This window comes from Ovis canadensis, chromosome X (genome assembly GCF_042477335.2).
Source record: "Ovis canadensis isolate MfBH-ARS-UI-01 breed Bighorn chromosome X, ARS-UI_OviCan_v2, whole genome shotgun sequence".
Lineage (NCBI taxonomy): Eukaryota > Metazoa > Chordata > Mammalia > Artiodactyla > Bovidae > Ovis > Ovis canadensis.
The window spans coordinates 1,677,692-1,705,677 of record NC_091727.1 but is presented as its reverse complement, the minus strand read 5'-3'; the positions used below and the strand labels follow the sequence as shown (position 1 = coordinate 1,705,677).

The following is a 27,986-nucleotide window of genomic DNA, read 5'->3' as shown; positions in this document are numbered from 1 at the left end:
AACTGCCGAAGCCTGTGTGCCTGGACCCCATGCTCCCCAACCAGAGCAGCTACTGCAAAGAGAAAGCTGAGCATCACAACTAGAGGGTAGCCCCCACTTGCCACAACTAGGCAAAGCCTGCTCAAAGCAACAAAGACCCAGTGTAACGACACAGAAGATACCGCTGTTCTAGGTTTCGGGTGTCTGCGTGTTCACCCCGTGCTTGGTGCTTTGTTGCAGCCTCTCCAAACCACCTTCTGGACAGTTTTATCTGCCAAGTGCTGCACCCTGTAAATTCTTTGGCATTTTGGAAATAAGCCTGTTGCACTTCTGCCCACTTCGATCCTTTGAGGGTCTTTAGGCTTATATACCCAACGTCGTGCTTCTTAAAATTTTACCTAGAAGGTGGTTGATATTTTCCTAGGAATGTCTCCCTATGAAAGTGAAAGTCGCCCAGTCGTGTCTGACTCTTTGTGACCCCCGCCCCTTGCCTCATCTTGGGCACGGTGTGGAATGAACATAAGAACAGAAGTTGACATAATTTGTAGTGTGTGTGTGTGTGTGTGTGTGTGTGTGTGTGCTCAGACGCTCAGTGGTGTCTGACTCTTTGCAGATCCATGCACTGTAGCCCACCAGGCTCCTCTGCCCATGGAATTCTCCAGGCCAGAATTCTGCCGTGGGTAGCTGTTCCCTTCTGCAGGTCTCCTGCATTGCAGGCGGATTCTTCGCCAGCTGAGCCACCCAGGAAGCCCTTGTCTGTCTCCCTATATATATTATGAATTGGGCTCCCCAGGTGGCTCTGTTGGTAAAGAATGCCCCTGCCAGTGCAGAAGCCGAAAGAGATGAGTGTTTGATCCCTGGATCGGGAAGATCCCCTGGAGGAGGAGACGGCAACCCAGTTCAGTATCCTTGCCTGGAGAATCCCATGGACAGAGGAGCCTGGAAAGCTACAGTCCATGGGACTGCGAAAAGTCAGACACCGCTGAGCGACTGACACACACATACACACGCACACACACACATTGTAAATTATGTGAATTTCCATTCTTATGTTTATTCCACACTGTCCCCAAGGTGAGGCAAGGCTTAATAATTATTTGTCCTTTCAGCTTATGCACAAAACAGAAACAGAGTCACAGATGTAGAAATCAAACTTAAGATTGCCAAGGAGGGGAAGCGGGGACAGATAAATTGGGAGATTGGGATGGACATGCACACTATATCTTAATTAACTAATTAATTAATATATCCATATATTGATAAAATAGTTTGTAAAGACCTACTGTATAGCATGAGGATTGCCTCGTAACTCAGTCGGTAAAGAATCCGCCTGCAGTGAAGGAGACCTGGGTTCAGTCCCTGGGTCGGGAAGATCCCCTGGAGGAGGAAATGGCAGCCCACTCCAATGTTCTTGCCTGCAGAATCCCATGGGCAGAGGAGCCTGGCGGGCTACAGTCCAGGGGGTTGCAAAGAGCTGGACGCGACCGAGTCACAAAGCACGCCCATACAGACTACAGTACATAAAGTGAAGGGAAGTCGCTCAGTCGTGTCCGACCCTCAGCGACCCCGTGGACTGCAGCCCACCAGGCTCCTCCGTCCATGGGATTTTCCAGGCAAGAGGACTGGAGTGGGCTGCCATTGCCTTCTCCGACAGTATATAAAGCAGATAACTAACAAGGACCTACTACTGTATAGCAGAGAGAACTCTACTCAGTACTCTGTAATGACGTATATGGAAAATCTAAAAAAGAATGTGCGTGTATGTGTATATATATATATATTCACTTTAGTGAATTAGTGATATATGTATCTATACATCTATATGTTACTAATTCACTTTGCTGTATGCCTGAAACTAACTCAGTATTGTAAATCAACTATACTTTTTTTAAATAAAACTTTTATTTTATAATGTATGTATTTCAATATATATACTAAATAAAAATGCATAATAAAACTTTTTAAAAATAGATTAAAATGTTGTTATTTGTCTCTTAATTCAGCTTCGAAAAGGCAGATTTCCTTGGAAGCAGCGGACCAAAGAAACAGGAAGATAGCCACCTCACCCTTGTACTTGACAAAATGCAGCATGTTTTTGATGAAACCCTTCTGTGTGGAAAGTTTCTGATGCTAATAAAAAAGCGTTGCTTTTATTACTTTCTCTAATGAAGGAGATTACTTCAACAGTTTGCTAAAAACAGGAAAACTAAAAATAGGGCTTTTTTTTTTTTTGGAAAGAGTATCCTTTTCTCCAAATTGATCCAATATAAATGTAATTTTTTGTGTGTGTGTCCAGTGGGATGGCCTTTGTGTGCTGGGGCATGAAAGCTGCAGGCTGGCCCCTAAACTTGAGGAAACGAGCTGCACGAATGGAGCCTGAGGGAGCATGATGACACCCTGAAAATGCGGGCGGTGCCTTTAACGGCAAACAGCTGTCTCCTCTGCAGAGCACCGAGCCAGAGTCGCCAGTTTGCAAACGTTAGGTGTGGTCGGTCCCGAGAAAGGCATTGTGCTGACTTCGTTATAAACCACTCTTGGGAAAGGTCAGCGGCCATATGCAAGGGGAAGGACCCGGCATCTCACCCTGATTGCAAACAGCACTCCGATTTCCTTTTGTGCTGTTTGCAGTGACTTTATTTTCCTAACAATGGCCTGAGTCCCGCCATCTGTGGTTCCCCATCAGCTGTAACATCCGGGCGTGAAACCCACAGCCGTCTCCATCCGACATCCTGAGGCTCCAGATTGCCCAGGAAACCACAGTTGATCCTCCCCTTTGGAAGAATGTGGATCCCTGTGTGCAGAGAGAGAGAGAGAGAGAGAGAGAGAGAGCTGCCTTAGCCAGATAGCATCCCCTGAAATATTTCAGGAGGCCAATTGCTCTAGGATTTGATGCACCCTGTATCAATCATGGTAGAGACTCCTGTAAGGTACAGATGTGAGAGCTGGAATGTAAAGAAGGCTGAGCACTGAAGAACTGATGCTTTCCAACCGTGGTGCTGGGGAAGACTCCTGTGAGTCCCTTGGGCTATAAGGAGATCCAACCTGTCTATCCTCAAGGAAATCAGCCCTGGATATTCATTGGAAGGGTGGATGCTGAAGCTGAAACTCCAGTCCTTTGGCCACCTGATGCAAAGAGCTGACTCATCGGAAAAGACCCTGCTGCTGGGAAAGATTGAAGGCGGGAGGAGAATGAGGAGGAGACGGTTGGATGGCATCACCGACTCAGTGGACATGAATTTGAGCAAACTCTGGAGATAGTGGAGAACGCAGGAGCCTGGTGGACTGCAGTCCGTGGGGTTGCGACAGAGTCGGACACGACTTAACGTCTAAACAGCAGCAACAAGTGCATAGAACGTGTGAATGAGTTTACAACCACAGTGTATTTCTCACGCCTTTCAAGAAGGTAATGTCTGGGGAGGACATTGGCATATGAACTCATCACTGACGGGTGGACTTTTGCAGAAACTAACATCCGTGGCCGGTGACTTTTATTTTGGTCAGCCAAAAATGTTATCTCACTAACACCTTGCTCTGTCTCATTTCTGTATTAGATTCTGCATAGAAGCGATGTCATCCAGTATTTCTCCTTCTCTGTCTGACTGACTTCACTCAGTGTGAAAATCTGTAGGTCCGTCCGTCTCGCCGCATATGACATTACCTTGTCCCTTTTCGTTGCTGAGTAGTATTCTGCCGTGTGTATGTATTCTGTCTTCTTGATCCATTCGTCATTATGATTGACGGTGATATTACGTACGATACTCATCATATGAGCAGCATATGATTGCAGAACCCTGCACTCTGGGTTCGGAGAAGGCAATGGCAACCCACTCCAGTACTCTAGCCTGGGAAATCCCATGGATGGAGGAGCCTGGTAGGCTGCAGTCCATGGGGTCGCTTAGAGCCGGACACGACTGAGCGACTTCACTTTCACTTTTCACTTTCATGCATTGGAGAAGGAAATGGCAACCCACTGCAGTGTTCTTGCCTGGAGAATCCCAGGGACGGGGGAGCCTGGTGGGCTGCCGTCTGTGGGGTCGCACAGGGTCGGACACGACTGAAGCGACTCAGCAGCAGCAGCACTCTGGGTACTCTGGGACACCTGAATTAGATGGCTCTTCTTCTCCATGAACGTTATTTCATGCTTCACTTCATTCACAGCATGAGTTCTTCTCACACTGCTGATTCTCTGGGTCTTGTCTACCAGTGAAACTCATCTTTCAGCACTTGAGTGTGAACAACCGTTCCTCCGTGGACCCGTCTTGGACACTTTCCATTTCCCACCGTGCATGGTTTTTCTGTATATCTCATACCCAGCGATTACCTGCCAGCTTCTAGTACCTCGTTTGCCGAGCGGACTGTGAACCCTGCATATGTACGTGGGTAACCGGACAGCCCCAGCATCCCACCAGTTGACACCATGAAGGACAGAGCCCATCTCTGCATTCTTCTGGACACATGGTACCCAGATGCGGCAGCTTGAGCTTCCATTTTTAAATCTCGCTTCCACGGCAGAAATGAACACTCAGATGGCTGCCACGGAGGGGGAGTCTGTCTTTCGCCAACAACGTGGGTTCAGCCACGTAGAGAGACGGCTTAAATCCATTATACATAACACACATCCGCACAACCCATGAGCACAGCACGGCAGCCGCTATGGTCCTGTCTGTTGAACTCCCCTCTGCCACGTGGAGGCTCTTTCAAGACAGCTCCTGTCTAACCTTCTGTAAAGAGATGCCCTCTCTGTATTAGACAGAGGGCTTCCCAGTGGCTCCGTGGTGAAGAATCCCCCTGCCAGCCAGTGCAGGAGACGCATGTTTGATCTGGCGTTTGGAAGATCCCCTGAAGGAGGGCATGGCAACCCACTTCAGTATTCTTGCCTGGACAGTCCCATGGACAGAGGAGCCTGGCGGGCTACAATCCATGGGGTCGCAAAGAATCAGACACAATTGAGTGTGCGCTTAATTCACAAAACACAGTATTCCTTCTCTTTTCTCTTTCAAGAGCCCTCTGGGTTTTGTGTTAGACTTAATTGTGAGAGTTTCCTCCCTTACTGGTAGCGTCATGAATCTCAGGGTCAAGAAAAGGCGGGCTAACATCTAGACTTGACTCTGCGTGCGTCGATTGTACCTTGAGCAAAATCGAATCCTCCGCGGGGAGCCACGTTGCCTTCGTGCTGACAAGCATCGTGAGTTCAATAGAGTTAGTGTGATAAGCACGCGCCGTCCACGTTTTAATGGAAAAAACCATGAGAATCAGCTACTTTCGGTTGTTTATGCCTCCTTTTTTGGAGGACATTTGATCTAGAACGGACCTTCAAAAATTTTTTTAAATTAATTTGTATCGGAGTGAAGTTGGGCTTCCCAGGTGCTGCAGTGATTAAGAACCCTCCTGCCAATGCAGGAGACGTAAAGAGGCATGGGTTCGATCCCTGGGTGGGGAAGTTCCCCTGGAGGAGGGCATGACCACCCACCCCAGTATCCTTGCCCGGGGAATCCCATGGACAAAGGAGCCTGGGGGGCTACAGTCCATGGGCTTGCAAAGAGGCAGACACGACTGAGCAACGAGCATACTGTTTATACTTAATTCGAACATGGACGAGCAGTCGCCATTGGTCTTGAAGGGACGTCGTGATGGCCTTGGGAAGCCTGTTGGCAGGTGGATGCTGGTACATTTCATGGGAGGTCGTGTCTCTCCGAAGCGGCCGCGTTGAACAGTCGAACCAAGGTCCGCTTGGATTTCTGAAGGGATTTCCCCTGGACTAGGGGACGTTGGACCGTGGGGAAGGGATGTATGCGTTTCAGATGAGATTTTGTGTATCACTTGACTTGCATAAACTCATCAGATGGCTTTGTGGCTTAATCCAACGTGCTTGCCCAGCCAGTTTCCCCCTCCATGTACGCATGGTTGTGATCCCACCTTGTGTAGGGAGCAGAGACATGGCTGCCTTGGATTTCGCTTGGAAGTTGGGCATCTGAGCCATAATTAAAGCTTTGGAGGTCTTTCTCTTTGCGTATTTGATACGTTTTCATTGATCTTATCCATGAAAGATGAGAAGGTGTTGCTTTTTCAGTAGCTGATATTTTTTCATTGATCTTTTTTTTTTTTTTACCCTTCCTTTTCTTAATGCTGAAATGCTTGTGTAATCTCAGGGAGAATCAGCCTGTTTCTGATTTGTATTAACTCATTGAATATTTTTTCTATGTACAAAAAAGTCTTCCGAGAGCATTTAATATACTATTTTGATCTTTCTTGGCTAAAAGCATGAAGCCATATTTTTTTTCTCCCTAAGGATATAAATCTGGAAGAAATTTAAATTACGATCAAAACAGCAAAGTCATCAAGTTTGAATGGTTTCTAAACTTGGAGAAAAGAATTTCTCGAGTCCCTTTTATTTCAGGAGAATGTCAGACTTGGGTTCCCTGGCATTGCACGAAATGTACACACTTTTGGGGTTTTTTTTTCAATCTACATATGATTCTGTTACATGAAGCATCGATTTTTTTTTTCTATGAAATCCTATGTAACCTCGTGAAAACATTTCAAAAATATGTAAATAACCTGGATGATTTTACACATTTTTTTCTCCTGGCATGAGGAGATACTTAAAAAGAGCTATAGGATCTCAGTCTGGTGGTGATGTTTCAGGAAAATTGAATCACGTTTCTTCCAGTGAGAAAGTAGAAATTGAACAAAGTGAGGAAACGCAGAGATAGGAAAAGGAATTTCACATACAGTTCTTTGTCCATGTGTCAGTGGGAGAGACCTGCGGAAGCAGGGGCACACAATCCCCCCCCCCACCCTCCACTTATCTGTTGTTCAGTCGCTCAGTCGTGTCCAAGTCTTTGCAATCCCATTGAAACCAGCACAGCAGGCTTCCTTATCCTTCACTGTGTCCTGGAGCTTGCTCAAACTCATGTCCGCTGAGTCAGTGATGCCATCCAACCGTCTCATCCTCAGTCGTCCCCTTCTCCTCCTGCCCTCAATCTTTCCCAGCATCAGGGTCTTTTCCAGTGAGCCAGTTCTTCGCATCAGGTGGCCAAAGAATTGGAGTTTCAGCTTCAGCTTCAGTCCTTGCAATGAATATTCAATGTTGATTTCCTTTAGGATGGACTGGTTTGATCTCTTGCTGTCCAAGGGACTCTCAAGAGTCTTCTCCAGCCCCACAGTTCAAAAGCATCCGTTCTTCAGTGCTCAGCCTTCTTTATGGTCCATCTCTCTCATCCGTATGTAACTACTGGAAAAAAATATCAGAAAATTCCCCCAAAGCAGCCCAGTACGTGCACACATACGCGATGAAGCATTCCAACAAAGCTTCTTCACTTCCTTTGCCCTGAAATAGAATCAGATGCCCTGGATTCGCTGTGGCGGGAGGTCTGGTTGAGAAAACATTGTAGGACTTGTCTTTTGCCGCATTTTATGCTCAGGGGGCTTCCCTGGTGGCTCAGGTGGTAAAGCATCTGCCTGCAGTGTGGGAGACCCGGGTTCGATCCCTCAATTGAGAAACTCCCCTGGAGAAGGGAGTGGCAACCCTCTCTAGGATTCTTGCCTGGAGAATTCCAGGGACAGAGGAACCTGGTGGGCTACAGTCCATGGGGGTCACAAAGAGTTGGACACGACCGAGCGACTTCACTTTCACTTTCTTTATGCTCAAGGGACTTTGAGGACGAGGCTGCCTTCAGCATCCTTCTCAGCTGTTCTCTGGACCTAGAGACACACTCCCTGTGTGCTGCGGAATGGCTCTCAGGGGTGGAGAGCCAGCACTCTCACCTAAGACTCCTTCAGTAGCAGCTGTGAGGAGAACTAAGGAGCGACAGCGTTTGCCCGGATGTTCGCCGGGCGGTCGTTGCTGCGGGCCTTGGTCCCAGGTGCGGGGATGTTCGCTGAACGGTCATCGTGGCCAGCCTTGGTCCCAGGTGTGGGGACCGCCAATGGAGGAAGACCCGTGAGCATCTGGGAGCTCTCAGAGGGTCGAGAAGCCACGGTCCCGGAAGGATGGACGTATAACCAGCAAACAGAGAAGGCGTGATGAGCAGTGGATCCAGGTATGTTGAGGGGCCAGGGAAGGTGGCCGGTTCTGTAAAACCAGGCTGGCCAGGGAGTGGGGGGTGGGGAATGGGGGCCGGGCATGCCAGTGGGTGGGCAGAGGGAGCAGGCGACGCTGCCCTAGAGATGCCCCCACCCCTGCTGGTGCCTGGCTGCGCCGGGCACAAGAGAGAATCCAGAGGGAGTCAGATCCACCCCTGGCTGAGTCCTCCCAGAGCTGTTTCTTCCATCACTATGTTATTCACTGTGCCCGGCACCCCCCCAAAGGTGTTGCATTTCAAGTACTTGTGCATTTTACAAATTGTCTGTCTATCCATTCATCTATCTGTCTTACCTATCTGGTAAAAAAATCAGTCAGTTCAGTTCAGTTCAGTCGCTCAGTCGTGTCCGACTCTGTGCGACCCCATGAATCGCAGCACGCCAGGCCTCCCTGTCCATCACCAACTCCCGGAGTTCACTCAGACTCACGTCCATCGAGTTAGTGACGCCATCCAGCCATCTCATCCTCGGTCGTCCCCTTCTCCTCCTGCCCCCAGCCCCTCCCAGCATCACAGACAAGGCTAAATAGAATAGATAAGTCATGAGATACAATATGAAGCAGATGAGTTAGAGAAATGGTAGGGACATAGTGATCTGGAGGAGGGCGTGGCAACCCACTCTGGTGTTCCTGCCCGGAGAATCCCCGTGGACAGCGGAGCCTGGTGGGCTACACAGCACGGGGTTGCAAAGAGTCAGACACGACTGAAGCAACTTAACACACACACACACACACACACACACAGTGAAAGCGTCAGTCGCTCAGTCGTGTCCAACTCTTCGAAACCCCATGGGGCAGCCCGCCAGGCTCCTCTGTCTGTGGGATTCTCTAGGCAGGAAGACTGGAGTGGGTTGCCATGCCCTCCTTCAGGGGATCTTCCCGACCCAGGGATCAAACCTGAGTTTCTCACGTGATCTGAGTTGGCAGGCGGGTTCTTTACCATCGAGCCCCCCGGGAAGCTGCAGGCGTTGCCACGTGTCCCCTGGAGGTTCCTTCATCTCCTTCAAGGACCACCGGGTCAAGGCGAACACAGTGAGGTCCCTTTGGAATATGAGGCGTTTTGTCTCTTCCCTGTCGTGCACTGCGGCCGAAAGGGAGAAAACAGAGCAGGACCTTCTTTCTCCTACTCCTTGCACCCGAGATGTTCCTTTCCAACACTTCGGAAAGTCCCTGGCTCTCCACGTGGGCTCACGTCCAGCGATGAAGTATTACGAAATACCTTTTCAGTTCCGAGAAATGCTTGTGGAACCAGGAATAATAATAATAATAATAAATCAACCCTGAATATTCACTGGGAGGACCGATGCTGAAGCTCCAGTGCTTTGGCCACCTGATATGAAGAGCTGACTCACTGGAAAAGACCCTGATGCTGGGAAAGATTGAGGGCAAGAGGAGAAGGGGGCGACAGAGGATGAGATGGCTGGATGGCATCAGTGACTCGATGGACATGAGATTGAGTAAACTCTGGGAGTTGGTGATGGACAGGGAGGCCTGGCGTGCTGCAGTCCATGGGGTCGCAAAGAGTCGGACACGACTGAGTGACTGGACTGAGTGGGGTGCCATTGCCTTCTAGTCATTCTTAAAAACTTCTGCACAAACTCCAGGCCTGATTCTGTGGTTTTTGATGGATTGTGTAGCTGCTGTCCGATCTTACAAAACTCTGCAAAGATAAGTACACCCAGCAGATTTAAACATGGCCAAGTCGCACATTGAAAGCAAGAAAAAAATTCGTCGTTGCCTGATCTGCCCACAGAAAGGAAGAAAGTTTACTCGAGAGTCATTTGAACTTCCAGCGTATCAGTCGTTTGTATACAAAGAATCTGCTGACATAGCCCGTTGTGGTTTTGTGCCTGATTAAAACAACTATAGAAATTAACAAGAAACACAAGCAGAGTTCTCTTCTCTATTTATGCAGGAAATAACCCATTCACAATTGAAAACTATTTTGTGTCACAGGCCTGAAGGGTCTTTTTTTTTTTTTTTTTTTTTTTTCCCCCTCAAATCATGTCCACGAGAGGGCAGATGAGAGTCTTTGCCCGGTTGGGGGTGGGGGGTGGGGTGGAGATTTGAGAGGTGTTTTTATGTGTTCAGCAGATGTCAGCCAATTGTCTTTAAGTCACTTCCTTATTAGGCTTTCACTGGTGGTCCAGCAGCTAAGACCCAGCTCCCTAATCCAGGGGGCCTGGATTTAATCCCTGGTTCAGCGAACTAGATTCCACATGGCACAGCTAAGATGGAAAATCCTGAAGACCTCAGCTGAGTCCAAGCACAACCAAAGAAATAAATTTGTTGTTGCTCTTGAGTTACTCAGCTTTGTGCAACTCTTTACGACCCCTTGGACTGCAGTATGCCTGGCCTCCCTGTCCATCCCCAGCTCCCGGAGCTTGCTTAAACTCATGTCCATCAAGTCACTGATGCCATCCAATCATCTCACTCTGTCGTCCCCTTCTCCTCTGCCCTCAATCTTTCCCAGCATCAGGGTCTTTTCCAGTGAGTCAGCGCTTCGCATCAGGGGGCCAAAGGATTGGAGCTTCAGCTTCAGCATCAGTCCTTCCAATGAATATTCAGGACTGATTTCCTTTAGGGTGGACTGGTTTGGGAGACATAAATAGTTGTTGCTTCAGCCCTCCTCATCTGGAGTGCTTTATTATGACAACCCTGGTAACATCTCTAAGCGTGGTCTCCGTGTCCCCAGGAATTCGACCGCTTTGTGGCTTCTTAGCTTATTTGGCGGTAAAGTGATGCTCAAAATAATGTTTTTCAGAGACTTGGTGCTATTGCGGAGGAAAGACCCGACCTTGAAGACATTCAACGTAGCCAGTCCCCTCCTTCCAGCTGAAATGAGGACAAGAAGTTTTGACGCTGCCTGGAAGTCTTAATGTCTCACCTGCAACCCCGGCTCATTTTCTTTGCATTTGGGCAGCAACTGAGAAGCTGTGGCTGGCTTCTGATTTTTCCATTCTGCCTGTACTTCATGAGATGCTACGATGAACTGATGGAAGTATTTTTCTTGGTGCAAAAAAAACACAATTTTTTTTTCTTTCTTTAAATATTCAATGCAGTTTCTAGTCTGGCTGAGGAAAGTGGAAAATTTTAGGCGGTGGTCCCAGTGTTTCAGACCATTTCCAAACTCTCGCTCTTGAATAAAAACAGTGTCGGGTTTTTTCTGTGATTGTTCCAGACTGGCTTTCCCTTTTCATCACATTCTCCGGGTCACGGATAAGGCTGGACTTTCTTTGCATGCCCGCTGTGTTTCGCTACCTTCAAAACATGTTCTTAGGGTTTTTACGTGAAGTGACATTTTGAAACAGCCCTCCTTGGAATCGGCGTGTCCTGTTTGCACACGTGCCCCGGGGGAGGGTCTAGGCGTTTGGCGGCCCCTGGTTCTTCTCTCACCTGGGATGCGCTTGTATTGTGCGGAACGCACGGACCTCAGCAGGACAGGAAAGCAGCGTTTTGCCAGTAAAGTAAACGCCCGTGTCTTTCCAGTTCACACTGCATAGGATTGAAGATGGGCGGCTTAAGACGCCTTGCCCGAGCTCATCAAGTACGAGACAGATGTACAGAGCCATCCGGAGCGTGTGGGAGCATTGCTACATTACTGCAAAAAAAAAAAAACCCCACAAAAACGGGATACCCTCGACTTAGCACGCATGTGCTCAGTTTGTGTTTCGTTGGCGTCTGTCTTCCAGTATTTTCCTCCTGAGAAAATCCATTGCAATAAACGCGCCGTACTTTATCGGGCGCTCAGACCTGAACGCCATGCCCACCGGAGATTCAGACGGTCCGATGGAAATTGTACTGACATTTATTGGACATACAGACGGTCTGATGGAAACTGCAGTGGTAATTTAAACGCAGGCGGATGAAAGCTGTAAGCATAAGAAAAGCACAGAGAGAAGTCCCTTTCCCCTGAAGTCTCTGGGGTGGTCAGTAGGGAACTGGTGTGCTCCACCGTCTTTGCCCTCTTGCACACCCGTTCTTGTAAGGATGTTCGCACTTACTCCTTGTGGAAAGTTGGCCTCGTTACCTGATCTCGGTGCTTCTTTTCCCTTAGGCATCAGCGGGAGATGGTACAAGCCCATCCCAGGATGTTGGTACAAGCCCATCCCAGGATGTTGGTACAAGCCCATCCCAGGATGTTGGTACAAGCCCATCCCAGGATGTAGGTGACTTCACGGCGTACCCAGTCTCTTAGAGGTTAGTGACGCGTCTTTATATACTAGGAAGAGCCAGTGGCTGCTGTCTTCTGTCTGTCTGTCTTGTCTCTCTCTCAGCATGTTAGATTCTGCCGTCTTGTTCACCTAAGAAAGTGTGATTTGGTCAAAATTCACAGTAGAGAAAAGTCTTGCTGTTTTTGCAGACTTCCCTGAAGTATACAGGTAATGTTCAGCGTTGTGTTCGTTTCAGGTGTACAGGTGATTTAGTTATACATTTCAGCGGGTAAAGGACCTGCCTGAAATGCGGGAGACCCGGGTTGGATCCCTGGGTCGGGAGGATCCCCTGGAGGAGGAAATGGCAACCTGCTCCAGTATTCTAGCCTGCAGAATCCCACGGACAAGAGGTGCCTGGAGGGCTACAGTCCACAGCGTGGCAAAGAGTCAGACTCGACTGAGAGATTGAACGGCAACGGTCAACCTAACACGTTCCTCACGTCCAAGCTGTCTCAACTCCTCCTACTAAACCCCGCAACCCGTTTACGTCAGAAACAAATCTTCCCCGGTTTTGACTTGGCTCTTTGAAGTGAAATGCGACGCGTCTGTCCAGCGGATATTGTTCTGGAGGGCGCATAATGATTTCTTTTTTTCTTTCTGAAATGTGTGCTCGCCAGCTAGCCTAAATCGTGACTTCAGCCCGTGACAGGGGTAGCTCTTTACACACTCGGCACGTTGAAACATCGTCCAGAGAATGTGTTTCCACACTTTCCAGGGTCAAGCAGAGGACAGACCCAATACCCTGAAACGTAACGGTGCTTTCAAAGGCATCAGCAAAGCACTGTGTGTGCTGCGTGCTGGTTCCCTTCAGCGTGCGTGCGTGCTGATTCCCTTCAGGCGTGTCCGACTCTTTGCAACCCCGTGGACTGTAGCCCACGAGGCTCTTCTGTCCATGGGATTCTTCAGGCAAGAAGACTGGAGTGGGTGGCCATGCCCTCTTCCAGGGGATCTTCCCAACCCAGCGATCAAACCCAAGTCTCTTATGTCTCCTGCATTGGGAGGCGGATTCTTTAACCACTAGCACCACCTGGGAAGCCCATCACTAACAGTCACCAGGTGAAAGTGTCCATCACCACGTCGTGTCCGACTCTTTGCGGCCCGTGGACTGTAGCCCGCCACATTCCTCTGTCCATGGGATTCTCCAGGCAGGAATACTGGAGGGGGTTGCCATTACCTCCTCCAGGGGATCTTCCTGACCGAGGGATCAAACCCCGGTCTGCGGATTAGCAGGCACACTGTTTATCGTCTGAGCCACCAGCAAAGACCCCCAACAGCCACCAAAACAACCGATAACTATTGGATATTGGATGAAAACCTATTCTGCTTCTGCCATTTAGTTCAGAATCCTTGAGTGGATGTGGTTGGCCAAATAACTGAATAAATCCTCCCCCGACTCCTGTCCCCAAATGTTGACGCGCGAATACTTAGAACTCGTGAATATGTTACCTTACGTGTCAAAGGGGGGCATTGCGGATGTGACTCATTTAAGGGTGATGAGATGGGGGACTGCCAGTGGGCTTACTCAGGTGGTTCCATTATGTCACGGCCAGGGTTCTTGCAGGAGGGTCGCAGGAGCGTGAAGTCCCAGAAGGAGATGGGAGGACAGAAGTAATAGGGGGAGAGATGGAGAGAGATCGAGGCCGAGACGCATCAAGACACATAGATGGGAAGAATCTGTGCTCCTGCTTTTGAAGGTGGATGAAGGGCCCATGAGAGAATCCATGCATGCTGCTGCTGCTGCTAGTAAGTTGCTTCAGTCGTGTCCGACTCTGTGCAATGCATGAGGGCCCCCTGAAAGCTGGGAAAGACGAGAGGACAAGATGGCTTGAAAAGAGGAAAGGTAACTGGAGGGAAGAATCCAGTGTCTCTCCTGGAGTCCACTTCGGAGGCTCTTTCTTAATGTCGTTTCAAACACTGTATACACGTGAACTTGCTCAGTCGTGTCCGACTCTTTGTGACCCCATGTGCTGTTTCTCCATCACAGGGGTTTTCCAGGCAGGAGTACTGGAGGGGTTACCATTTCCTTCTCCAAGGGATCTTCCCCACCCAGGGATCGAACCCAGGTCTCCCGCATTGCAGGCAGATTCTTCACCATCTGAGCCACCAGGGAGGTAGTGGAGGACGGAGGAGCCTGGAGTGCTGCAGTCCGTGGGGTCCCAAAGAGTCGGACACCGCTGAGCAACTGAACAACAACCTCCACGTCAGCGTTATCCGTTTACCTCCTGATGGACACCTAGGTTGCTTCCGTGTCTTAACTGTCGTAAATAGTGCTTCTGTGAAGGTTGGGGTGTGTGTTTCTTTGTGAACCATGGTTTTCTCTGAATATAGGCTTAGGAGCGAGATGCTTGCGTCATCGGTCAAAGACGTGGCTCTCTTGATGCCAGGAACAAGGAGCGAGGTGAACAAGCTTGGGGCATTTTAACCTTGGACATCCTCACTGTTTGGTGAATGTAATCTCAGTGTAGATGAAGCATAAAACTTATGTTTGCTATAAAAAAAAAAAAAAAAGCATTTACAAGGTTGATACATTCAGCCCAGTTGTACATACCGAGAACACAAACACCGTTTGCCTCCAGCCTCGTAGAACTGAGATTTGTTGTTATTCAGTTGCTTGGTCGTGTGTGTCTGACTCTTTGTGACCCCGTGGACTGCAACACACCAGGCTTCCCTGTCCTTTTCCATCTCTGGGAGTTTGCTCAAACTCATGTCCATCAAGTCGGTGGTGCCATCCAACCATCTCATCCTCTGTCGTCCCCTTCTCCTCCCGCCCTCAATCTTTCCCAGCATCAGGGTCTTTTCCAGTGAGTCAGCTCTTCGCATCAGGTGGCCAAAGGATTGGAGCTTCAGCTTCAGCATCGGTGCTTCTAATGTGTATTCAGGGTTGATTTCCTTTAGCGTTGGCTGTTAAGATCCCAAACAAGTTGGTTGACAGCAGCGTCAAGCCACATGAAATATCATTTAAGGAGCAGAACACGTCGGCCGTGATTGGTCCAAGGCGAGTTTCTGGTTCAAGTTGTAACGGGAGTTTTTTCTTTTACTTTAGAGGTGAACAAAGCCCGCGTGTTTATAGATCTTTAGAGACATGAGGTTATCTTCCTTTATAGATCTGAAGTTTCCAGAAACTAGAGTCTGACTGATAATACTCATGGGAAAAGTAGACGCTTTTATCATCTATAAACAAAATCGCACAGGGTAATTTCAGATCAAGTGCCAATATCTGGATGCTTTCAACAAAACCCTCTTCTTTCAAAACAAACCAAACATCTTAAAAGCCAAGCGTGCTTTATCCTCAGATGATCTCAGAATATTTCTATTTCCCCATTTGACTGGCCTTCTTTCAAGTGAATTACTCATATAATGCCGGATTTGGGATTTATCTTTCCAAAATGTGGTGGTGGTTTTTTTTTTTTTTTATTGCCTACGTAAACGTGTTTGCATTTTCTCATCCCCTTCAAGCGATGAAATAGTGCATCGTCTATCGTTAATTCAAAGGAAATACTTGAAAAGATGTTGCACATCTGACCGTGTTTGGACTGATCCAAAGTTCTGAATGACTTAGCAGGCAAGCCTGGCTCCCCTTCCCCGGTTGCTGAGACTTTTCCTCTGTACGGATACCAGCTCATGGTCCAAGCGTTCTATGATTAGTTTCCAAGGGCCAGAGCAAGGATTGACCAGCTGTGTGTAAAAATTTCCAGAATCGCTTGTCTCCAAGGCAACCCGTCGGATGTTGTGATGACTTGGATGGCCCAGACATTCTGCTCTTGGGTTGGACGATGGTTGGGCTTGTTGCAAACGCTGTCACCTTCTGTAGAGTTTGTTGTAAATCCATCTGTGTCCCAAGGATTAGGTCAGATCAAGGTGCAACGACGTTCTGGTCACTAGAAAGGCCTTCCTGTGTCTTTCTGGACCCACTGCGGTTTTTGTTTTTTGGGGGGGAGGGGTGAAAAGCTCACTCCTTTTCCTTAAGACTTTATATTTTATTTTATTTTTGGCTGTGCTGGGTGTTTGTTGCTGCTCAAGGGCTTTCTCTAGTTGCAGCATGCGGGGACTCTTCTCCAGTCATGCTGTATAGGCGTCTCACTGCAGTGGTTTTTGTTGCAGAGCACACCAGCTCTGTTGCTCCACAGCACGTGGGGTCTTCCCCGACCAGGAATCGAACCTGCGTCCGTTGCGCTGGCAGGCGGATTCTTCACCACTGGGCCAGCAGCAGGGCCAGCCCATGAGCACACTCTTCAGGACCCGACTTGGAATTCTTGACTGTGATGACCACTTTTTACATGAGGTGCCCCGGGCTCTGAACATCCCACGTCTGGTCCATACCTCGGAACGCAGTACTCCTCCGGGTTCTGAGTCTTCCTTTCATGAAGCTGTCTTTCTACCAGCATTATACTTGTGCAGTAACCTCTAGTTAGGGTTTGATTAGATGCACCACTGAGTCAGGGGACGTGAGTTTGAGCAAACTTTGGGAGATAGTCAAGGACACAGGAGGAAGCCTGGAGTGCTGCAGTCTATGGGGTCGCACAGAATCGGACATGACTCGGACATGACTGAAGCGACTTAGCAGCAGCAGCAGACCTGCTTAGGTTGGTTTCATTTAACCTTTAATATAATTCTTTCAATTCGGGGGGAATTTTCAGCTGTTAACGGAGCAAATATTCTTTTCTCCTTCTCTTCCATTCTGTCTCTTCTCTCTGGGGCAGTCATTGGATTCCTGCTACAGTTGTATCACATAATCTTCTGGATATCTTTCAAAAGCCTCTTTGGAGGAGCACCTTTTTCAGTTGCATTTCTGGTTCGCCAGTTCTCTTAAGTAATGCGCGCTCTATAATTACCCCACATGTTGAATTACTCATCACAACGTTTATTAAAAAGTTTCTTTTTTTGCCTACCCCAAGGCTTGCAGAATCTTAGTCCCCCAACCAGGGACTGAACGCAGGCCACAGCAGTGAAAGTTCAGAGTCCTGACCACTGGACCGCCACGGAGCTCCCCTGCCAAGCGCTTTTAAAAAGGAGAAGAAGGTTCATCTGTACTGGTTTTCTAGATTCCACAAATGCATGTTAATACGTGACTTTCTTTCCCTTTCTGACTTACTTTACTCTGTATAACAGACTCTAGGTCCGTCCACATCTTTACAGGTTACTTGGTTGCGTTCCTTTTCAGGGCCAAGTAATACTCCACTGTATAAATGTGAGGTCCGTCCACATCTCTGGAGATTACTCAGTTGCGCTCCTTTTCAGGGCCAAGTAATACTCCATTGTATAAATGTGAGGTCCGTCCGCATCTCTGGAGATTTCTCAGTCGCGTCCCTTTTCGGGGCCGAGTAATACTCCATTGTATAAATGTGAGGTCCGTCCACATCTCTGGAGATTACTCAGTTGCGTCCCTTTTCGGGGCCGAGTAATACTCCATTGTATAAATGTGAGGTCCGTCCACATCTCTGGAGATTTCTCAGTTGCGTCCCTTTTCGGGGCCGAGTAACACTCCATTGTATAAATGTGAGGTCCGTCCACATCTCTGGAGATTTCTCAGTTGCGTCCCTTTTCGGGGCCGAGTAACACTCCATTGTATAAATGTGAGGTCCGTCCACATCTCTGCAGGTTACTCTGTTGTGTTCCCTTTCGGGGCTGAGTAATACTCCGTATTATAAGCGTACCACATCTTTTTCATCTGCCCCTCTGTTGATGCACACTTAGGGTGTTTCCATATCTTGACGGTCATAAATTGTGCTGCATTGGACATTGGGGTGGGTGTGTCTTTGTGAATTATGGTCTTCTCAGGGTTTATGTGCCCAGGAGTGGGATTGCTGGGTCATATGGTAGATCTCCAGCTGAGGGCTTCCCTGAAGGCTCAGCTGGTAAAAAAAATCCCTCTGCAGTGCGGGAGACCTGGGTTTGATCCCTGGGTTGGGAAGATCCCCTGGAGGAGGGAAAGGCTACCCACTCCAGTATTCTTGGGCTTCCCTTGTGGCTCAGCTGGTAAAAAAATCCCCCTGCAGTGCGGGAGACCTGGGTTCGATCCCTGGGTCGGGAAGATCCCCTGGAGGAGGGAAAGGCTACCCACTCCAGTATTCTTCCCTGGAGAATCCCATGGGTTGTATAGTCCACAGGGTTGCAATGTGTCAGACATGCCTGAATGAGGTTCACTCTCACTTTCCAATTAAAAAAGAGAAAGAAAAGGATAAGCAAAAGATGACATGACCTCTCCCCATAGCATCTTAATGCTGTGAGACCACCTCCGACAGAGGGTCAGTCTGGGAAGAACGGAACCAACCGCCTCCACGAGGTGGCTTTTGCCGGCAGACCTGTTCTTTTAAATGTTCTTCTTCTTTTTTTTTTTTTTGTTAAAGTCCAGCCCCATCCGACATCTGGTATTGATTGTAACGTTGTTGATGGAAGCGCAGGAGGAGAAAAGGGCAGAGCAGGGTGTCAGGGAGACGCCCCACCCGGCGAGAAGTGGGTGGCACAGTCTCGACGGGCGGGGCAGGAGACGTCTGTGGTCAAGACGTGAGTCATGAAGTCGGCCGATGGGGAGCCCAGAAAGGAGGACGACCCTAGGGTCCGGGAGGGATGACCGGCTGCCCAACACTGGACGTAGGGCTTAGGAAGACCTGCCGGCAACTCGCGGTCTAAGACAGGCGTGATGCACGTTGAGTGATGCTGAGCTCCTAAAGATGACCGCCTCGCCGAGAGTGGTCCCCCTTCTCATCGGCCTTGATGATGATTGCAAGCGTTGCTGGCTTTTACCCTCCTCTGTGCTAACTAAGCTGTGTGGCTTCTCCTCTTTTCCTCCTTTTTTTAGCTGCACAGAATTCCCAAAGTCCTGTCGCCCTGCAGGAATCAGATTGATGTCATCTCAGCCTCACCATGTGCTTTTTATTCATGATGGAAAGTTTCCTTCCCCGCACCAAAGGAGTTTTTCGAGAGGCTGTACGCAAAACTGTTATTAAAAAATGGTAATGATAATAATATTGACCTGTCTCTATGGGGAGAATCATCTGGAGCTATGAAAAGATACATAAAACGTTCCTTAAAATGAGATCTTAGGCTCTTTCTCTCGGACGTTCCATCCTCTTCAGTAGAACCGTCTTCTCTCAAAAGTAACGAGAGTGAAGCCTACAGCATCTCATCAGGGCATCTTGAATTCATATGGAGAGGCTGTGGATGTGTCCGTTATTTTTAAAATGTGCTCAATGGACAGATTCTGGAAGCTCCAGATGTGAGAAGTTTAAAAAAAAAAAGAGTGTTTCCCTTGGAATCCTGACAGAATCTTTTAGGATTTGCTCATCTTTCTTTAGCTTGGCGTGTGTGTTAAGCTGTGTCCAACTCTCTGCGACCCCATGGACTGTAGCCCGCCAGGCTTTTCCGTCTGGGGGGTTTTCCAGGCAGGGATACTGGAGTGGGTTGCCATTTCCCCCTCCAGCTTCTTTTGTAGCAGTGTTTATTTGCTACTTTGAGAGAGGCTGGTTATCTTGAAGGTGTTGCTGTCTTTCAGTGGCTGTTACAGGTTTTTTTTTTCACCTGGAGAGTGAGCATCCATTTGCCTTTATTTCTTTATTGTTGCCTGTACTGTGTCTTCATTTGCTGGGCGTGGGCTTTTTTCTCGTTGTGGCGATTGGGGGCGACTCTCTAGTTGGGGTGCATGGGTTTCTCACTGAGGGGGTTTCTCTTCTTGTGGAACAAGAGCTCTGGGGCGCACGGGCTTCGGTAGTTGGAGCGCGCATGCTTAGTTATAGTTGGTAAAGAACCTGCCTGCCAATGCAGGGGGCGCAAGAGAGCTGGGTTCAATCCCTGGGTCGGGAAGATCCCCTGGAGGAGGAAGTGGCAACCCACTCCAGTCTTCTTGCTTGGAGAATCCCCTTGGACAGAGGAGCCTGGCGGGCTACAGTCCACGGGGTTGCAAAGAGTTGGACACGACTGAGTGACTAGATGTCAACAACTAGTCCCCCTTCGTCTCTGCTGGGACCTCTCAGAGACGTCTGTAGACTCTGAAGGGCAAACTCCCGAGGCTCGTTTTCACTCTAACCCGGCTTTGTTTCCATTCCAGCAGAGAAGCAAGGCGGTCACGACCCAGCCACGTGCCCATCTGCGCTACACAGTGATGGGACTGGTAATCATTAAAAAAGCGTCACCCTTCACAATTGTGACAGCTTGTTTCTCTCGTGGCCTGAGTCCCTGTCCGAAAACATACCGGGTCCCAGTCTCTACAATCTGGGAACGTGACGTTTGTTGGAGAAGAAGTCTCTGCAGAGCTCAGCCCTGCCTGAAAATCCCAAGCTATTCAAGGTTAGAATTTTATTTATTATTATTTTGGGGGGGGGGCTTTTATGTATTTACGATTTAATTTTTATTGAGGTATAGTTGGTTTGACATCTTACATTGCTCTAAGATGCAGGACATAGTGATTCGTAATTGTTACAGTTTATACTCCATTTACAGAGAAGCCAATGGCGCCCCACTCCAGTGCTCTTGCCTGGAAAATCCCATGGACGGAGGAGCCTGGGAGGCTGCAGTCCATGGGGTCGCTAAGAGTCGGACACAACTGAGCGACTTCACTTTCACTTTTCACTTTCCTGCATTGGAGAAGGAAATGGCAACCCACTGCAGTGTTCTTGCCTGGAGAATCCCAGGGACGGGGGAGCCTGGTGGGCTGTGGTCTATGGGCTCGCACAGAGTCGGACACGACTGAAGTGACTTAGCAGCAGCATCCTCCATTCAAGGTATCATAAAATACTGGTCCTGTTCCCTGTGGTGGACAGTGTAGCCTTTAGCGTGATCTTCCAAGCACAGTGTATCCTTCCAGCTTACCTATTTTATACACAGTGGTCTGTACCTTGCATTCCCCGCCTTCCGTCTTGACCCTCTCCCTTCCCTCTCCCCTTGGGTAATATCTGTGGGTCTTTTTTCTGTGTGGATGCGTTTGTTCATTCTTAGATTCTGCATGTAAGTGATAAGGTACACTGCCGTTCTCTGACTTCACGTAGTGTGATCGTCCCTGGGTTGATCCGTGTTGCGGCAGATGGCATTTGTCCGCCCTTTTTCGTGGCTGCGTAATATTCCACTGCGTATATAACGTACCACATCTTCCTCATCCACTGACCTGCTGCTGGACGCTTAGTTTTCACTTCCACGTTTTCACTCTTGTACACTGTGCTGCCGTGAGCATTGAGGAGCATGCTGTCTTTTCGAATCAGTGTCTGCTTTTTCTTTTAACGCACACCCGATTTGAAAAGCGAGAACGGAAGTGAGCATAAAGGGGGAGAGGCCTTTCCAAACGTGCTCTGAGAACAGAGCCGTGATGTCGCCCGAACCTTCTGGTCCTTGATTCCTGAATTCTGACCCTCCAGGAAGTTCTTGTCCATCCAGACACCCCGCCCTGCCCAGGCTGTTGCCTGGGAACCGGGAGGCTCTGAAAATGCTGAGGGATCGAGGCGAGTCACCAGCAGAAACTGGAGACACTCAACCTTTAGATTCAGGTCAGCGCTCCTCTGTGTCAGTGGAGAGCACAGCGTCCCACGTCCGTCTGGTGTGTCTGCCGAGCAGGCCGGGCAGGGAAGCACACACAGCCTCTGCCAAAAGACGTCGATGACGGATGAGGTCAGCCTTGAGAATGATTTTCCAAACGCATTGGAGCTCCAGATCATCCTTTCAGTGTGGAAAGCCGAGAATTCCATTATTAACGGCCTGGAGACCTTTTCTTCTAGGAGCAAATGAAAAGACGCAATAGGAGGTGGTGTGGAGTCCCCTCACTGAGAGGGATGAGGGCTTGCTTTCAGAGGTGTCAATCCTATTTATGGTGGTGGTGGGGGAGGGAGGGAGCGTCATCACTTCTTCCAAAGTGGCTGTGCCGGCAAACTGAGACTTTCTAAAGCATCGGGTTCCTAAGTTTTGATATGCAAGACGTCCCCGGTGGCTCAGGGGTAAAGAATGCATCTGTCAAAGCAGGGATATGGGTTCGATCCCTGGGTCAGAAAGATTGCCCTGGAGGAGTGCACGGCACCCCACTCCAGTATGCTTGCCTGGAGAATCCCAAGGACAGAAGAGCCTGGCGGGGCTACAGTCCCTGGGGTCACAGATAGTTGGACATGACTGTGCGACCTTCACTTACTTACAAGAGTTGTAGGAAACTGATGATTCTTTTCCCCCAGCCCCTCCCTCTCGTATCTGGAATGAGTACCAACGGCTGCCTTCACCTAGGAGGAGATGTTGTCATTGTTGAGATGCTGGGGGGAGAACCCATCTTGTCTTATTAGCAGGAGATGACACCTGCTTAGACTAAGAGGGGATGTGGCCTCTGCTGTGTGTGGATGCTTCTCTCTTTGTCTCAGTCTGTCTGTCTCTATCTGTCTGTCTGCCTACCTAACTGGCTATTGTATCCATCTGACTATCATCTGTCTTATCTCCCACCTACCTTATCTACCTAACTACCCGCCTACCAGTATCTATCTGTCATCTTGTGTAGCGTCTGTCTACCTGTCCATCTCTTTCTCTTATTTTTCTGTCTGAAAGTTACAGTGAAGTCGCTCAGTCGTGTCCGACTCTTTGCGACCCCATCCGGCAGCCTACCAGGCTCCACCGTCCATGGGATTTTCCAGGCAAGAATACTGGTGTGGGCTTTCTCCAGGGGATCTTCCCAAACCAGGGATCGAACCCGGGTCTCCTGCATTGCAAACAGACGCTTTACCGTATCTATTAATAGTTGCCTACCTGTGTATCAGGCTTCCCGGGTGGCTCAGCTGGTAAAGAATCTGCCTGGGTTTCTTTAATGATGCAGGAGACTGGGGTTCGATTCCTTGGGCTGGAAAGATCCCCTGGAGAAGGGAAAGGCTACCCACTGCAGTATTCTTGCCTGGAGAAATCCGTGGACTGTATAGTCCGTGGGGTCACAAAGATCGGACACAGCTGAGCGGCTTTTGCTTCGCTTCACCCATGTATCATGCCTGTCTATCATCTTAACCGTTATTTCTCTAATCTGTCTGTCTGTCTGTGGCTCTGTTTGTCTGTCTACCTGCCTGTCATATCTATCATCTTACCTACCAGGTGTCTTGTCTGTCTGTCTGTCTGTCTAATCTAATATCTGTGTCTGTGTATCTGCCTTTGTGTATGTGTGCTTAGCCGCTCAGTGTGTCCGACTCTCTGTGACCGCATGCCCTGTAGCCCCGCCAGGCTCCTCTATCCATGGGGATTCTTCAGGCCAGAATACTGGAGTGGGTTGCCATGCCTTCCTCCAGTTGGGGGGATCTTCCCAACCCCACGGATGAAACCCAGGTTGCCCACTCCTCCAGTGGGGGGGATCTTCCCAACCCCACGGATGGAACCCAGGTTGCCCACTCCTCCAGTGGGGGGATCTTCCCAACCCCACGGATGGAACCCAGGTTGCCCACTCCTCCAGTGAGGGGGATCTTCCCAACCCCACGGATGAAACCCAGGTTGCCCATATGGCAGGCAGATTCTTTGCCAGCTAAGCCACCAGGAGGCCCAAGAATATTGGAGTGGATAGCCTGTCCCTTCTCCAGGGGACCTTCCCAAACCAGGAACTGAACTGTGCTCTCCTGCATTGCAGGCGGATTCTTTGCCCGCTGAGCTTTCAGGGCAAGCCCGTCTACCTATCCACCTACCTGCTGCTGCTGCTGCTAAGTCGCTTCAGTCGTGTCCAACTCATAGCGACCCCATGGACTGCACTCTACCAGGCTCCTCCGTCCGTGGGATTTTCCAGGCAAGAGTACTGGAGTGGGGTGCCATCGTCCTTCTCCAATGCATGAAAGTGAAAAGTGAAAGTGAAGTCGCTCAGTCGTGCCCGACTCTTCCTGACCCCATGGACTGCAGCCCACCAGGCTCTTCCATCCATGGGATTTTCCAGGCAAGAGCACTGGAGTGGGTGCCATCGCCTTCTCGGACCTACCTACCTACCTATCATCTACTATCTATGTATCTCGTCTCTGGGACCTGAGACGCCCACCATCCCTAGAGACGACCCTCGCTCTCCATGATTGTCTCCTTCCTGACGCCACGGCCGCTTCCACGACCCGCCTGTATCCTCTCAGCTCTCTTCTTGGAGATGTTTCCCCATCAATCACCTCCTTAACGCTCCTCCTAAATCACCCACAACGCCATCCCTCTGGAAGGCACCTCAGGCTTCAGGGCTGCCGTTGGGGTTTAAGTTCTTGCGAAATGGATATTTACAGTAATCCATTTAGCAATTAGGATTATCTCCGTTTGTGGGAGCTTGGCAGGGAGAGGACGCAGCGGCCTGGACACTGTGCGGGAGGAAGAGGGATAGCCTGAGGTTTCCAAAAGGAGACGACTCAGACCCATGAAATGGGTGCAGAGCACGGCTGTGTGATGCTACTTACAGAGGAGAAGTGCCTGGGTCGGGAAGATCCTCCGGAGGAGGGCATGACAGCCCGCTCCAGTGTTCTTGCCTGGAGAATCCTGTGGACAGAGGAGCCCAGGCGGGCTACAGTCCATGGGGCCGCAAAGAGTCGGACACAACTGAGCAACTAACACTGCTAATACAGGGGAAAAGGGATTTCTTTACGGACACGCCTGTTGATGGTAACAGCTGGGGTCTGTCGGGGGAGGCGTGAGCGCTACAGATGAGGTGTCCCCAAAGGTGGAAAAATACCAGGAGATGACGTGTGTGGAGTCTTCCGTACGAGACTTCTGCATAAAAGGTGTCATTCCAGTGCCATAGACAAGGAGCAGCTGCTTGTTCTGAAGATTTCTGCTTGAATTCCTTGGAGCGAAAGCTATGACAAACCTAGACAGCGTATTACAAAGCTGGGCCGTCACTTTGCCGACAAAGGTCTGTATAGGCAAGCTATAGTGTTTCCAGTAGTCATGTGAGAGTTGGACCATAAAGAAAGCTGAGCACCGAAGAATAGATGCTTTTTTAAAAAAATTAATCAATGAATTTTGTTAGCAATTTTATTTTATGTTTTGTTTTTTATTGTTTTAATTTGTTTATTTTAATTGGAGGCTAGTTCCTTTATAATATTGTAGTGGTTTCGCCATACATTGACACGAATCAGCCTTCTGTGGTGCTGGAGAAGACCCTTGAGTGTCCCTTGGACTGCAAGGAGATCCAACCAGTCCATCCTAAAGGAAATTGGTCCTGAATATTTATTGGAGCTGAAGCTCCAATCCTTTGGCCACCTGATGGCAAGACCCAACTCATTGGAAAAGACCCTGATGCTGGGAAAGATTGAACGTGGGAGGAGAGGGGGGCGACAGAGGGCGAGATGGTTGGATGGCATCACCGACTCGATGGACATGAGTTTGGGTAGACTCCGGGAGTTGGTGATGGACAGGGAGGCCTGGCGTGCTGCAGTGCATGGGGTCGCAAAGACTCAGCCACCACTTGGCAACTCTGCAGTACCTATCGTCTATCTAGCTGTCTTTTTGTCTATCTATCTGTCCATCCATCCATCATATCTATCTATCCATCCATCATATCTATCTATGCAACCCTGTCTACAGAGGGAGACGGAATCTCTTCTGAGTAGTTGGCACCCATGATTATGGAGGCCCAGACATTCCGCCATGTGCCGCCTGCAGGCAGGAGCCCCCTTCCCACTTGCCTGCCTGGACAAGAGAGGACTGAAAATTACTGCTCCGTGTCCCAGGCTGCTTGGACAGAACCCAGCACAGCACAACACCCGGAATCCATGTGGTTCTGTGGCAGACACACTTCCCGTGACCTCCATGAAGGGACTCGGACTGTTTCAGCACCGGTTGGCCCTCTGCGGCATGTGAGGGGGCCGTGTCTAGACAGCCTGTTTTCCCCGCATCCGAGCCAAGCCCGCTGCACACGTGCGCCAGTTCTCTGGCAGCCCCGTCTTGCGCAAACATCCTTAATACCTGTGGTCTGTGAACTGGGAGTTCAAGATGGGTGACTTTTTACGGAGACGTCGAAACCTCAGACACTGAGTGGGATGATCAGTCTATGACATCAGGCCTCAGACTGTCAGGAGATCAGAGCGTCCACGGAATTGAAATGTTTTTTCTTTTTTAAGGTTCTATTTTTTTTCCCTTGCACTGAGATGGTTTTGCACTCATTACAAGTCAAGCTGTTTCACAGATGCCCATTGCACGGAGAAAGGAAGCTGCCTCTTGTCACCAGCCAAGGGTCTCCGAGGATGATCGAAGCCCCCAGGGACGCTGGAGAAGACTCTTGAGAGTCCCTTGGACTGCAAGGAAGCTGCCTCTTGTCACCAGCCAGGGGTCTGCAAGGATAATCGAAGCCCCCAGGGGCGTTGGAGAAGACTCTTGAGAGTCCCTTGGACTGCAAGGAGATCCAACCAGTCCATCCCAAAGGAGATCAGTCCTGAATATTCACTGGAAGAACTGATGCTGAGGCTCCAATGCTTTGAACACCTGATATGAGGAGCCGACTCACTGGAAAAGACCCTGATGCTGGGAAAGATTGGGGGCAGGAGGAGAAGGGGACGACAGAGGATGAGATGGCTGGATGGCCCCAGTGACTCGATGAACATAAGTTTGAGTAAACTCTGAGAGTTGGTGATGGACAGGGAGGCCTGGCGTGCTGCAGTCTGTGGGGTCACCAAGAGTCAGACACGAGTGAGTGGCTGACCCGCAACATCATGAACCACAAAGGCACATGGATACCCACAGAAAATTCTGTACGCCAGTCTAATGTTCTTCATAGAGCACAAATCCATTTATCCCAGACATGGTGCTCTAGAAGTTCTAAAAGCCCCAGTATGAAAGAGCTAAATCTGTAAAATTGCCCCAAATTACTAAACACGTTTATGTACGCCTGCTCCTACACCAGCTATATAGGATAGCTGTAGAACTCTACAGTATATTTATATACATGTACCCTGGTGGCTCAGACGGTGAAGACTCTGCCTGCAATACAGGAGACCCGGGTGCGATCTCTGGGTCAGGAAGATCCCCTGGAGTAGGGCATGGCAACCCACTCCAGTATTCTCACCTGGAGAATCCCATGGACAGAGGAGCCTGGCGGGCTGCAGCCCGTGGGGTCGCAAAGAGTGGGACACGACTTAGAGACGAAACACCACCAAGAATGTGCATATTCTCATGTTTTCCTACATTTATTTTAACATTTTCTAGGTGAGCAAAAGACAGGAAGAATCAGGCTTCCCAAAAGAGGAATCACGTAGGTGAGTAACCCGTTAAAAAGTAAACCAATCGTGTTTGAAAGTGAGAAACTTACTTTGGGACGCAGCTTGCTATCTTTGGAACTTTCTTTGGGATGCAGCTTGCTATCTTCGGAGGTGCAGGAAAAGAAAGCGTGAGTCGCTCAGTCGTGTTCGACTCTGCGACCCCGTGGACTGTAGCCCACCAGGCTCCTCAATCCATGGGATTCTCCCAGGCCAGAATACCAGGAGTGGGTTGTCATTTCCTCCTGCAGGGAATCTTCCCAGCCCAGAGACTAAACCTGGCTCTCCTGTATTGCAGGCAGATTCTTCACCAGCTGAGCCACTAGGGAAACCCAAGACATGGAACCACTTAAGAAGTCAGGGGCTGTCTTGGTGAGAGTGATGCGAACTGCCTTGATGCAGACGCCCCAGAATTTTGTCAACTTATCGCAGTTTCAGTTAACTTTTTGTTTCAATTACTTATCCGTTCCAGGTGTTCCTGCTTGGGTAGATTTCTTCCAAGTGGTGAGTGACAGGCCCAGCATCCTTGCCAACCTGGTCCTCTGCCATCTTCAACGCCTGCCTCCCAAG

The 27,986-nt window shown here is 49.4% G+C and overlaps 2 long non-coding RNA genes across 2 annotated transcripts in view; one reads left to right on the top strand and one right to left on the bottom strand.

The window, feature by feature from the left end:
• Positions 1–9,184, bottom strand: part of LOC138431378 (uncharacterized) — a 24,549-nt gene extending 15,365 nt beyond the window's left edge. The window contains exon 1 of the long non-coding RNA XR_011253643.1: positions 8,957–9,184. This is a non-coding gene — a long non-coding RNA (uncharacterized lncRNA). The remainder of the gene's footprint in view (positions 1–8,956) is intronic.
• On the top strand, positions 6,745–27,986 carry LOC138431374 (uncharacterized). Its single transcript, XR_011253639.2, has 5 exons — positions 6,745–8,021; positions 10,824–12,180; positions 12,229–12,259; positions 20,318–20,556; positions 27,889–27,986. It is a non-coding gene; the product is annotated as an uncharacterized lncRNA (long non-coding RNA).